Source organism: Choloepus didactylus, chromosome 11, assembly GCF_015220235.1.
Source record: "Choloepus didactylus isolate mChoDid1 chromosome 11, mChoDid1.pri, whole genome shotgun sequence".
In the NCBI taxonomy this organism is placed as follows: domain Eukaryota; kingdom Metazoa; phylum Chordata; class Mammalia; order Pilosa; family Megalonychidae; genus Choloepus; species Choloepus didactylus.
The window spans coordinates 60,356,786-60,369,094 of record NC_051317.1 but is presented as its reverse complement, the minus strand read 5'-3'; the positions used below and the strand labels follow the sequence as shown (position 1 = coordinate 60,369,094).

Genomic DNA, 12,309 nt, shown 5'->3' with positions numbered 1-12,309 from the left:
TGCGTCTATACCTGGAGTTGTTTGAAAACTCATTCATTTCAGTGTTAGTGTAATCAGAATGCTTCCCTTCTAATACCTAGCTGAAATGAGCCTTATTGAGGGAATAAGCTTTTTTTTTCTTTTTTTTTTAATGTGAATTATAGAAGTCTTTGATTGAATTTGGAGCATTAGGTCTGAGTAGTAGGGATTTTGGGCAGCTAGAAAACAAATGAGGGCAGTGGATGCCTAAGGAATCTAGGGTAAGTATGAGAAAGGGATAAAGAAGGGGAGATCTTTTCCTAAAGACAGACTTCTTTTTAAATTGTGCCATGGGCTGATTCTGGATCCTACTTCCCAGCCATTTCTCTTGATAAATTGTCCCTTGCTCCACCGTCCCTCTCATCTCTCCCTTGACCTTCCCTTTTGTTGAGGTTGGTCTTTATTCAGGGTGCATCAGTCTTGGATATCCTCATAGTTTACATATCTACAAAGCTGCCAAAGTGATGTTTTTAGACATATAAACATAATATAAATAACAAAGATACAACATAAATAATATCACTCCCTTGCTTAAAATCTTCCAATGCCTTCCCAGTACACTTAGAATAAAATTCAAAGTCTGTTCCCCAGCCTACAAAAGTCTGCTTAATATAGCTCAGGCCTGTTTTATGAGCTCATCTCTCACTGTTCTCTCCTTGTGCTATAGCCGTGCTGGGTTTCTCGTCATGATTTGAACATGCTAAGTATACTCCTAGTTCATGGTTTTTGTACTTGTTTTGATTCTATCTGCCAGTTGACTCTTCCCCTATCGTTTGCATGTTGCATCCCCCCCATCGCTCTTTGTATGGAAATGTCTTATTTTTTTGTTTATTAATTTGTTTCTTTGTCCCAGTAGGATATAAGGTCCCTGAGAGTAGAGACTGTTCTGTTATATTCTCTGCTGTTCATTAAAGATGTATTGAATGAATAAAAGAACAAATTTTGTTTTAGTTTACTTTTTTATTTTAGGAGAATGCCCTTTGCAAACACTGTCTCATTTTCATTTAATATCTTTTCCTCATTAAAAGTGCAAAGCATTCAAATAATACATAAAAATATGCACAAGCTGGATAAAAACACTTTGCCTTATATTTAGATTTCTTTAATTCGGGGAAAATTGAGATGGGAGAAGAGCACATAGCTCTTTCTTTCTTATAGTTCATATTTGTGCTGAGAGAAAGAAATCATATTCTTAAATTCATGGGATGTTCCTTAGTGGGATGAATCAGTGGTAGCCAGAGGATATGTTGTTGAAGAAAAAAATGGGCAAGATAAGTGACATACCAGCAGTACCGCTTTCTATTTTATGTGGTTTTATTCTTACGATACTAACATCCCTCTGACCCTCACATCCACAACTAGTTTTGAAGCTCCTTAAGGATGGAAGGGGGCTCATATACTCTTATTCTCCTGTAGTGGCTAGTATAGTGCTAGGGAGAGAGTAAATATTCAATAATCATTTTTGATTAAATAATAATAATGATAATGAAAATACTTCAGTTTTACATAGATCTTTAGAGTCTAGCAAGAGGTAATATATTATCTTACAAAACCCTATGAAGTAGCGAGGAAAATGTTCATTTCCTCCTTTTACGGATTGAAAGACTGAAATTGCAGAGTATGCTACAGCTGCCTAAGTTCACTTAGTAGTAGTGGCTGAGCTGAGGCTAGGGACTCCTAGGAGAGTGTCCTCTGAGTGCTCTAGGGGACACCTTGTTAGTGATGTCAGTATCCCTTAAATATTAAAGTGAATAAGTAGCTTCACATAAGATTTAATGAAATACTGTTTATCTTTTGACAATGAAGTGAAAATATGAACAAAGAACTTGAAAGAGAACAGCATACAGTCCTTCAGGTAACAGCCAGGCCTCTGAGTATTTGTTGGCATTTAGGATGGTAGAAGGACAAATGGCTCCAATGGGCTTCTTGAGCTTTCAAGACTGACTTACTATTCTCCCCAGACTTGGTTATACCTGCTCAGCCTGTCACAGGATTGCTCCACCATTGACGAATGCAGTGGTCTTCAAATAGTTGCTCTTGCACTTCTAAGAGAATCTTGAAAAACTACTAACCCCCTTCTCACATTTTAAAGTTGATATCCAAAACTTTTATCACAAGTGAAATGGTTGCAAATAATGCAATTGCCACGTTGTAAATATTGACATATTAAAATGAAACTACTGTGTCACTCTTTTAAATGTGTCCAGTGGTATTTAAATGGAATTATCTACTCAAATGCAATAATCTATTTAAAAAGTGTTTGAAAGATCATCTTAACAGAAATTTTACATCTCCACTTTTCTCTTAGAGCTGCAATTTTTGTTCCAATTCCCTCAAAGAAGTCATAATGTAAATAGCTTTATGCTTGATATTCCTTCCAGATCACATATTATGTACCCCTTAAAAATATATGTATTCATATGTTTTTTAAAAATATAAACATTTTTTTTAAAAAAACATTAAAAAATAATTTCCTGAAAACATAGGATCCCACATATTTTAAAATATTTTCCTGGATTTCATTATCACTACAGTTGTTATTAGTGCATGAGTGATCAAACAAAATAAATATATTGCAAATTTTGAAAATTATTAACATGAAAAGCAACGTTTTTTTTAAAGAGATGGATGGGCATGTTTTTTCCTCAATAAATTCATGTATCTATGGATATTGTTCATTGCTAGGGTGAAACAGGATTTTGCGTCAATTTTATTTGTTTGTTTTTAAATACATACATGCTGATAAACCTTGTTCATACAAATATGTAGATAGGAATAAAATGGAAGAAATTTTGATATAGCATTATCACTTAGTATGATGTTATAGCAATATTCACTTAATTAGTTGATTTTACTGTAGTAAATGCCAAAGTTCACATAGTGAACTTTTATCAAAAGTAATTTTAATGATCTGTCAGCTGACATGTTTGTAAATGGTTGTTTAAAGGCATGTAACACAAAGAGTAGCACCACAAACCTAAATAAGTGTTAGCATGATATACTTATAAGGTATGACACTGGTGCATAGAGTTAACAACAGAGTGGTATATGGAAAAACTACCCATTACATATTGAAGACTATATTTAATAGGAATATCTTACCAAGAGTACATTAATACTAGGGATGAATAATTAGCAGTTGATAAAAGCTCTGGGATGTATTATGATAACTGTTTCAAGATGAGAGTGATGATGTTTATACAGCTAATTGAAGACAATGTAAAACACTGACTGTTTATCTTGGAATAGAATATATATTTAGTGAATTTAGGAATCCACTGCTTCATAAATCAAGCCCTCAACTTGAGGCTTGCTCTTGTGAAACTTATGGTTGTAAATGGGAGGCTGAGCCCTCCTATAATTATGCCTAAGAGGCACCTCCAGGGAACCTATTTTGCTCCTTAGATGTGGCCTTTCTCTCTCTAAGCTCAACTCAACAAATAAATTCATTAATCTCTATCACCCCCACCCCCCACCGACAAGGGACATGACTCCCAGGGGAATTAATCTCCCTGGTGATGTGGGACATGACTCCCAAGAATGAGCCTGGCCCTGGAAGTGAGGAGTTGAAAATGCCTACTTGACCAAAAGGGGGAAAAAAGAAAGGTAACACGCTAAGGTCACAGTGGCTGAGATCCCAAATAGAGTCAAGAGGCTATCCTGGAGGTTCAGCTAGACATCCCAAAGGACCACAGTATGCCATGCCTTTACAAAAAGTAGCCCCAAATACCTAGGTCCCTACCTGGGATTCTATAAAAGATGCACTCACTAAGTTTTATCTCTCAGAAACTTAAATCCACCAGAGTGTTCCTATGCCAGAGAAGTCCTAAAACCCAGAGGCAATAACCTCTTTAAAAACAACAATCAGGACTTAGGGGCAAGATGGAGGCATAGAGAGGAGTGGAAGCTAAGTAGTCCCCCTGGAACAACTACAAAAAACCAGAAACAACCAGTAAATAATCCAGAATAACTGCGGGGGGACAAACGAGACCATCCATTCATCATACACCAACCTGAATTGGGAGGAATGCCCGAGAACACAGCATAAAATCTGTAAGTAAAACCTGCGGAACCAGGTCGGGAGATCCCCTCCCCCATAGCCCGAGCTGCGGAGCCGCGTGGTGCCACAGAGAAGCTCTCTCCCAGCAAGCGAATATAGCTCAGCTGAGCTCCAACTGGGGTTTTAAGTAGCGAGTGTGAACTGCTCACTACAGGTACGCATCCCCAAAACACAGACAGAGGCTTTGGGTGACGACTGACCTGGGAGAGCCGGAGGGTCACCTTGTACTGGGTCTGAAGTGGACTGTTTCTTTTTTGGCTCAGTGGAGAAAGCCCCAGTCATTTTCAGTTTCCAGGGCTGTGACTCCGGGAAGGGTGGAGACAGCACAAGCAGTGAGGGAGACCATTGAAATGCTAATGACCTCCACCTGGGAGCTCTGTCCTCTCTAGGAGGAAAGGGGTGGGGCCCTTTCCATTCAGAACCAGACCCCAGAGCCTGGGGGAACATGGCCACACCTCCTCACACCAGTCAAGAATTATAGGCTAACAGGCGTCACCTGCTGGGCAGAAAAGCACAGTGACCCGAGGCATCAAAGGGTGGAGCAATTTTCTAAGACACACCATCAGGGAAACAAGATACTGAATATTTCTTCCCTCTGGGACCTGAGCCTGTTCTGGTCTGGGAAAACCTGATTTGGATAACCAAGGAAACTATGCCTAGACAACAGAAAATTACAACCTACACTAAGAAAAACAAAGTTATGGCCCAGTCAAAGGAACAAACGTACACTTCAACTGAGATACAGGAATTTAAACAACTAATGCTACATCAATTCACAAAGTTTAGAGAAGATATTGCGAAAGAGGTAGAGGCTGTTGTTCTAGTTTGCTAATGCTGCAGAATGCAAAACACCAGAGATGGATAGGCTTTTCATAAAACGGGGGTTTATTTCACTACACAGTTACAGTCTTAAGGCCACAAAGCATCCAAAGTAACACCTCAGCAATCGGGTACTTTCACTGGAGGATGGCCAATGGCATCTGGAAAACCTCTGCTAGCTAGGAAGGCAGCTGGCATCTGCTCCAAAGCTCCGGCCTCAAAGCGGCTTTCTCCCAGGACGTTCCTCTCTAGCAAGCTTGCTTCTCTTCAAAATATCACTCCCAGCTGCACTCTCTTTCTTCCCCCCGAGTCAACTCATTTATATAGCTCCACCGATAAGGGCCTACCCTGAATGGGCGGGGCCATGCCTCCATGAGAACATCTCATCAGAATCATAGCCCACAGCTGGGTGGGGCACACTCCAAGCAAATCCAACCATCACCAAAACGCCTGCCCCACACAAGACCACAAAGATAATGGCATTTGGGGGACACAATACACTCAAACCGGCACAGCTGTAAAGGAAGCACTGGACATGTATACGGCAGAAATCAAAAGTTCAAAAAAACAACTAGTAGAATCTATGGAAATGAAAGGCACAACACAAGAGATGAAAGACACAATGGAAACATACAACAGCAGATCTCAAGAGGCAGAAGAAAACACTCAGGAACTGGAGAACAAAACACCTGAAAGCCTACACGCAAAGGAGCAGATGGAGAAAAGAATGAAAAAATATGAGCAACGCCTCCGGGAACTCAAGGATGCAACAAAGTACAATAATGTACGTATCATTGGTGTCCCAGAAGGAGAAGAGAAGGGAAAGGGGGCAGAAGCAATAATAGAGGAAATAATTAATGAAAATTTCCCATCTTTTATGAAAGACATAAAATTACAGATCCAAGAAGCGCAGCATACTCCGAACAGAAGAGATGAATAGGCCTACGCCAAGACACTTAATAATCAGATTATCAAATGTCAAGGACAAAGAGAATCCTGAAAGCAGCAAGAGAAAAGCAATCCATTACATACAAAGGAAGCTTAATAAGACTATGTGCAGATCTCTCAGCAGAAACCATGGAGGCAAGAAGGAAGTGATGTGATATATTTAAGATACTGAAAGAGAAAAACCACCAACCAAGAATCCTGTATCCAGCAAAGCTGTCTTTCAAATATGAGGGAGAGCTCAAAATATTTTCTGACAAACAGACAATGAGAGACTTTGTGAACAAGACACCTGCCCTACAGGAAATACTAAAGGGAGCACTACAGAGTGATAGAAGACAGGAGTGTGTGGTTTGGAACACAATTTTGGGAGATGGTAGCACAACAATGTAAGTAGACTGAACAAAGGTAACTATGAATACGGTTAAGAGAGGAAGATGGGGAGCATGTGAGACACCACAAGAAAGGAGGAAAGATAACGACTGGGACTGTGTAACTTGGTGAAATCTAGAGTATTGAACAATTGTGATAAAATGTACAAATATGTTCTTTTACGAGGGAGAGCAAGCGAATGTCAACCTTGCAAGGTGTTAAAAATGGGGAGGCATTGGGGGAGGGATGCAATCAGCATAAACTAGAGACTGTAACTAATAGAATCATTGTATTATGCTTCCTTTAATGTGACAAAGGTGATATACCAACGTGAATGCAGATAAGAGGGGGGAATAGGGGAGGCATGTTAGACACTTGACATTGGTGGTATTGTCTGATTCTTTATTCTACTTTGATTTAAGGTTATTTTTCCTTTTGCTGCTTCCTAGCTGTCATTTTTTTTCCTCTTTCTTTTGCCTCTCTACCTTCTTTGACTCTCCCTCCGGCCTTGTGGAAGAAATGTAGATGCTCTTATATAGATAGTGGTGAAGGTGGTGAACACATAAATGTATGACCATGCAGAAAACCATCGATTATTTACTTGGGATGGAATGTATGGTGAGTGAACAAAACCATATTAAAAAAAAAAATGGGTTGATGACAAAACCTCAAGGGCAATATACTGAGTGAAATATGCCAGACACATTAGGACAATTATTTCAGGGTCCCACTGATAGGAACTAATTACAATATGTAAACTCATAGACATGAAATATAAGGTACCAAGGTATAGGACGAGGCTTAAGAATGGGGAGTGGTTGCTTAGTATGAGCAGAATGTTCAACTAGGATGAACTTAAATGTTTGGAAATGAACAGGGGTGTTGGTAGCAAGATGTGAGAATAACTAACAGTGCCGAATGGTGTGTGAATGAGGTGGAAAGGGGAAGCTCAGAGTCATATATGTCACCAGAAGGAAAGTTGGAGGTCAAAAGATGGAAATGTATAATACTGAATCCTATGGTGGGCAATGTCCATGATCAACTGTACAAATACTAGAAATCACTTCATGAACCAGAACAAATGTATGACAATACAATTAGAAGTTAATAATAGAGGGGCATATAGGGAAGAACTATATACCTATTACAAACTATATACTACAGTTAGTAGTATTTCAGCATTTTTTCATAAACAGTAACAAACGTACTATATCAATACTACGAGTCAACAATTGAGGGGGGTTTGTTAGGGATAGGGGAGGATTAGAGTTTCCTTTTCTTTTTTTCTTTTTTCATCTTTCACTGTATTTCTTGTCTGGAGTAATGAAAAGTTTCTAAAACTTGAAGAAAAATTAAGTGTGATGGATGCACAGCTGTATGAGGGTACCCAGGGGCAAGTGATTGTACACTTTGGATCTTTGGATAATTGTATGGTATCTGAACAATCTCAATAAAAATGAAAAAAAAATATTAAAAACAAACAAACAAACAAACAAACAACAATCAGATGCAGCCGCCTTCCCCATACTGTTGACACCCCCTTTCAATATGAACAAGTTAGGGTGCCCACTGCCTAGACACCCCTGAAGATGGAGAAAGATATTAAGTGAAAGGAATGGGCAGCAACAAACAAGATAAGATTTAACAAACGTCTGTGAATACTGAAAGTTTATATATATATGTAAATATCTATATATCTATGTATCTATATCTATCTATAGCTATATAGATGCTTGGGTATAGGAATAGCTGGAAGGAGATAAATGACATAATGGAACTGCAACCTATAACATCCTTTGAAATTTGCTGTGTAGCTACTCATTGAATTGTGCTTTGAAATTCTTCACCTTTTCTGTATATACCCTATATCGCATAATAAGGAAAGAACTGAAACTGTGGAACTGTGACTCATAACAATTTTTGAAATTACTTCTATAACTGCTTGTTGAGCTGTACATTGAAAGTTAACACTTTTCTGTATGTATGTTGTATTTTACAATAATGGAAATAGCTGAAGTTGTGGAACTGACTCATGACATTCTTTGAAATTTGCTAACTACTTGTTAAATCATATTTTGAGTTATCACCATTAAGTATATATGTTAACATTCACAATAAAAAAGGCATTAAAAAAAGAATATATGAAAGTTGAGGACCTGGAAAAATAATTATCCGTGAATCCCATTTTGAAGGCCACTGAATTAATGGACCACCTGTGGGAGTTGAATGAAGCATCCTGATAACGAGGTCATCCTGATAACGAGGTCAGGAAGACAATGATCACTAGCTGCCATTGTTCACATTCTCTTAATTATTGTTAATTGTCCCAGGTTAAAGGAAAACTCCAAATGTGGCTGTGGGAGTTTGGAGCTGTTATGTATCCCAGAAAAGGCTGTGTTCTTTTAATTTGTACTTGTGGGTGCAGACCTATTGTGGGTGATCCCTTTTGTTTAGGTTATTTCAATTTGAGATGTGACTCACCCAATTCAAAGTGGATCTTAATCTTTTACTGGAGCCCTGTATGAGAGGATAAAAGGAATAAACTCAGAGAGAGAGGGCAGAGAGAGAAATGCCCAGAAAGTAAGAAAGACCCACAGAGCTGAGAGAGAAAGCCATTGAAACTAGAACTTAAGAGAAAAGGACCAGCAGATATCATCATGTGCCTTCCCATGTGTCAGAGGGAACCCAGATGCCAGTAGCCTTTCTTCAGAGAGGTAACCTCTTGTTGATACCTTAATTTGGACATTTTTTTAATGGCCTTAAATCCCCATTGTTAAAAGCCAGCCCATTTCTCTTATATTACATTTCGGCAGCTTTAGCTAACCGAAACAGTGGCCAAATGGATGGCTTTTCATTGACATCTCAGAAAATTGTTAGTAACATAAAACAAGGTGTGCTTCTAATGTTTATCATTTGGGGATGTTTTGCTTATTTTTTGAAGACAGAAATTTATTGTTTTCTGAAAGCAAATGTTAAAATGTTAAAATCATATTTTTAAAAAGTTAAAGGGATAAATAATTTTAGGAGAGAATTGTGAGACAAAATTGTGAGATAAGGAGTGTTGATTTCTGATGATTTCTCACATCTTCTTTCACCATATCTTTTCTTTCTCAGATTTTTCAGTTATTCAACTAACTTCTAATTTTTTCGAGTGCCTAAAGTGCTCCCTCCACCCCTGTCTCAGGCACCTGAATTTTAAAAGGAAATTCCTGAAGAGATCAAAACCTAAGACACAGAAGAATGGAAGATACAAATGAATAGTGACAGGGAATGAGGAGCATACTTTTGGATGAAAAACTCACCTCTTTAAACTTGCTGCATAGATAATGCAACCTGTTTCCCTTAAGCAATCTGCTCTGTGGTGCAGAGAGGATAATTAAAGCACAATGTTAGTTCCTGTGTACGGGCTAGTGTATATACTAGGTCAACTAGTATTTTTGTAAGCCAAATGATCTCCTTAAAACTGATTTCCAAGAAGGATTTTTTTAGATCAGATTCACGTGCACAAATATCACATATTCCATGAAACTAAAGACCATGACCGGATACTGACTTCCCAGGATATGGCACCAAAAGATTAATGAATGGATAAAGTTTGGGTTTCTGACGTCAATTTGGCTTTAAAAAAAAACAGAAGAGTTGTGAGCAATGTTAGTGACAAGCAGGCAAAGGACTGTTTTATCTAAGTCTAAATAAACAAAATGATAGGAGCAGACTGAATATAAATAGAAGAAGCCTTTCTCATAGTAAAGCAGAGTATTTATTTTTAATGATTATAGAGTTTAATTTGGGTGCATTGCCCTTGAGGGGAATAAGTAAATCTGCGTATTTCTTTATTCCATTAAAAAATAAATTTTATTTTTAATGACAGCCTGTGTTTCAGTTTAAAGAGAAACAATATTCCTGAGACTGTATAACTCCTTTATTTTTCAATATGAAAAATGTGGTTAACAGGACACTAGCCTATACTTTTTTTCAGTGGAGCCAGTTTTTCCTTCAAGAAGCAAAACCATTCTTAATAACTCATGAGAAAATGATAAGTAGTTGTATTTCACATCCTGAGGAAAGTTCTTCCAGCACAGAAAGCTGCAGCCATCATGATAAAACTTTGAGCTAATCACTGGAGGGTTTCTATATCGCCCATGAGGGTTAGTCTTACCATATTTTATATCTGCACAGTGTATGGGATAAAATTAAGCCTTGAAATAGGTATGCTCCTATAGGGGTTTTTGCCAGACTGATGTCCTGAAATAATCTCATTAATATATAGATCATAGAATTTCTGCAATCATAGGGCTGGAGGAGATTCTCAATCCGTTTTTTTGTTTGTTTGTTTGTTTTAAAAAAAGATCTGGAGGTCTAGAAATTTGTCAAAGACTGCATCATGAGTTGGCCACAGAGCAATGACTGAGCTTATGACTCCTGACTCCCAATCCAGTGCTTTGCCCTCTGTCCCAGGCAGCCTCTTGAGGCAGCCCACTGGCCACTTGTGCTCATACACAAGGAGGAACCAAGAAAAGACAAACACCCATTTGTCTTTCTAGAATCTATCAGAGAGAATTTGGCTTCAACCATTGAGTTAAAGTCTTTAGAGAAGTCAGAGTATTTATTCTTCATTCTGATGACCAGATTTAGACCTGTCTGAGATTTAGAATGTTTGGTGAAATATAACATCAATGATATTTACCCTTAAATTTTAAGACAGGTACACCAAAGAAATCCTGGGGTGCAGCAGAGTTCCACTGTACAGGATCCAGGTATAGGGACACACAGAGCAGCTCTGTGTGAGCTGAATTTGTTGTAAATGTTTGCAAGTTTGAAAATTCTGTTTATACCAATAGATGCTCTGGCGAAAGTCAGAGTGAGAGTTTTAGAGCTCAGTCTACTTGTCATCCCTTTTGCTCTGAGCAGCTGCCCATTCAAAGATCCCTAGGCTTTTGCAGGCACCTCTTGGAAACCATTGGGCTGGTGAATTGACTTGTAAAGGAATCCTGTGCTTGAAAGTACAGAAATATTATTTTCTTCTTTTATTCTTTCCTCAGTTCAACAAATATTTATGAGTGTTCTTTCATGCAAATCTTTGATGTGCTACATTTCCCTCTAAGGTGAGTTGGTTCCTCAATAATAATTTATTTTTATATATTGGTTATTGGTTGTAGTAGACCACAGTTTACTAAGCATTTTCATATACATGCCCACTTGATCTTCATAGCAACCATGTAAAGCATATTTTAACATATTCATTTCACAAGTGAGGTAGCTGAGTCTCAGAAAAATTAAGTGATCTGTCCAAGGGAACATAGCCAGACATTGGTGAGTCTAGGATCTCAACTGAAGACTGCCTACCACAAGTCTAGTACTCTTTCTTGTTTTTCAGGGCTTTTGGACTGTTTTATGGTTGCGGGGATTTACCTGTGTGGATTTACTTGTCTTGGGCACAATTTGTGAAATTATTAGTATAGTCTGTGATCATGGAATTAATCAAATCCAGATTTGTTTTATAAAGTATTAAAAACCATGACCTCACAGCCACTCACTAACCAAGCAAATTAACCATGGATAATAAGAATACATGGTAATTATCATTGAAATGTAAGTGTGTTTAATTGTAAGCTGGACTCCTAGATTGTTTTCATTATTAGGTGCTTCAAGATTCCCTCTTCTTATTGAAGCATAGTGGTATTTATGGGTCCTATAAGCAGAGCTATCTCTAGATAGTAAAGGAATTTTCTCTAACCTTTTCTGTCTCTCTTCTTTGAGTGGCAGGGAAAAGACTCTAGGAGGTAGGTGATGGCTTGGGGGTTGGGAGGAAATCATCCTGCCAGCAGATGCACAAAAAGACCTACAGCTTACATGAATACAACCAACCCACCATTTCACCATTTCATGCCAAAAGGGATAGAAATTCTCTAATTTCACACTCAGACTGTCCTTTTGTTACATCATTTCTAAATTCATCATTGCCCTTGATGTCCATTTTAATCAAACTTCACTCCATCAAAATGGCAAAGATATGGGAATGAAAAGTAAGCTCATGCTGATTTTTTTCTCCTAGCTCTGCTCCTTTTAGAAAAGTTGCTGCTAAGAAGCCAGGG

The 12,309-nt window shown here is 38.1% G+C and overlaps 1 long non-coding RNA gene across 1 annotated transcript in view; it reads left to right on the top strand.

Annotated features, from left to right (window-relative positions):
• The window catches only part of LOC119506343, a 222,329-nt gene extending 211,023 nt beyond the window's left edge, over window positions 1–11,306 (top strand). Inside the window, exon 7 of the long non-coding RNA XR_005210979.1 lies at window positions 11,257–11,306. This is a non-coding gene — a long non-coding RNA (uncharacterized LOC119506343). The remainder of the gene's footprint in view (window positions 1–11,256) is intronic.
• The last annotated feature ends 1,003 nt before the right edge of the window (window positions 11,307–12,309 follow it).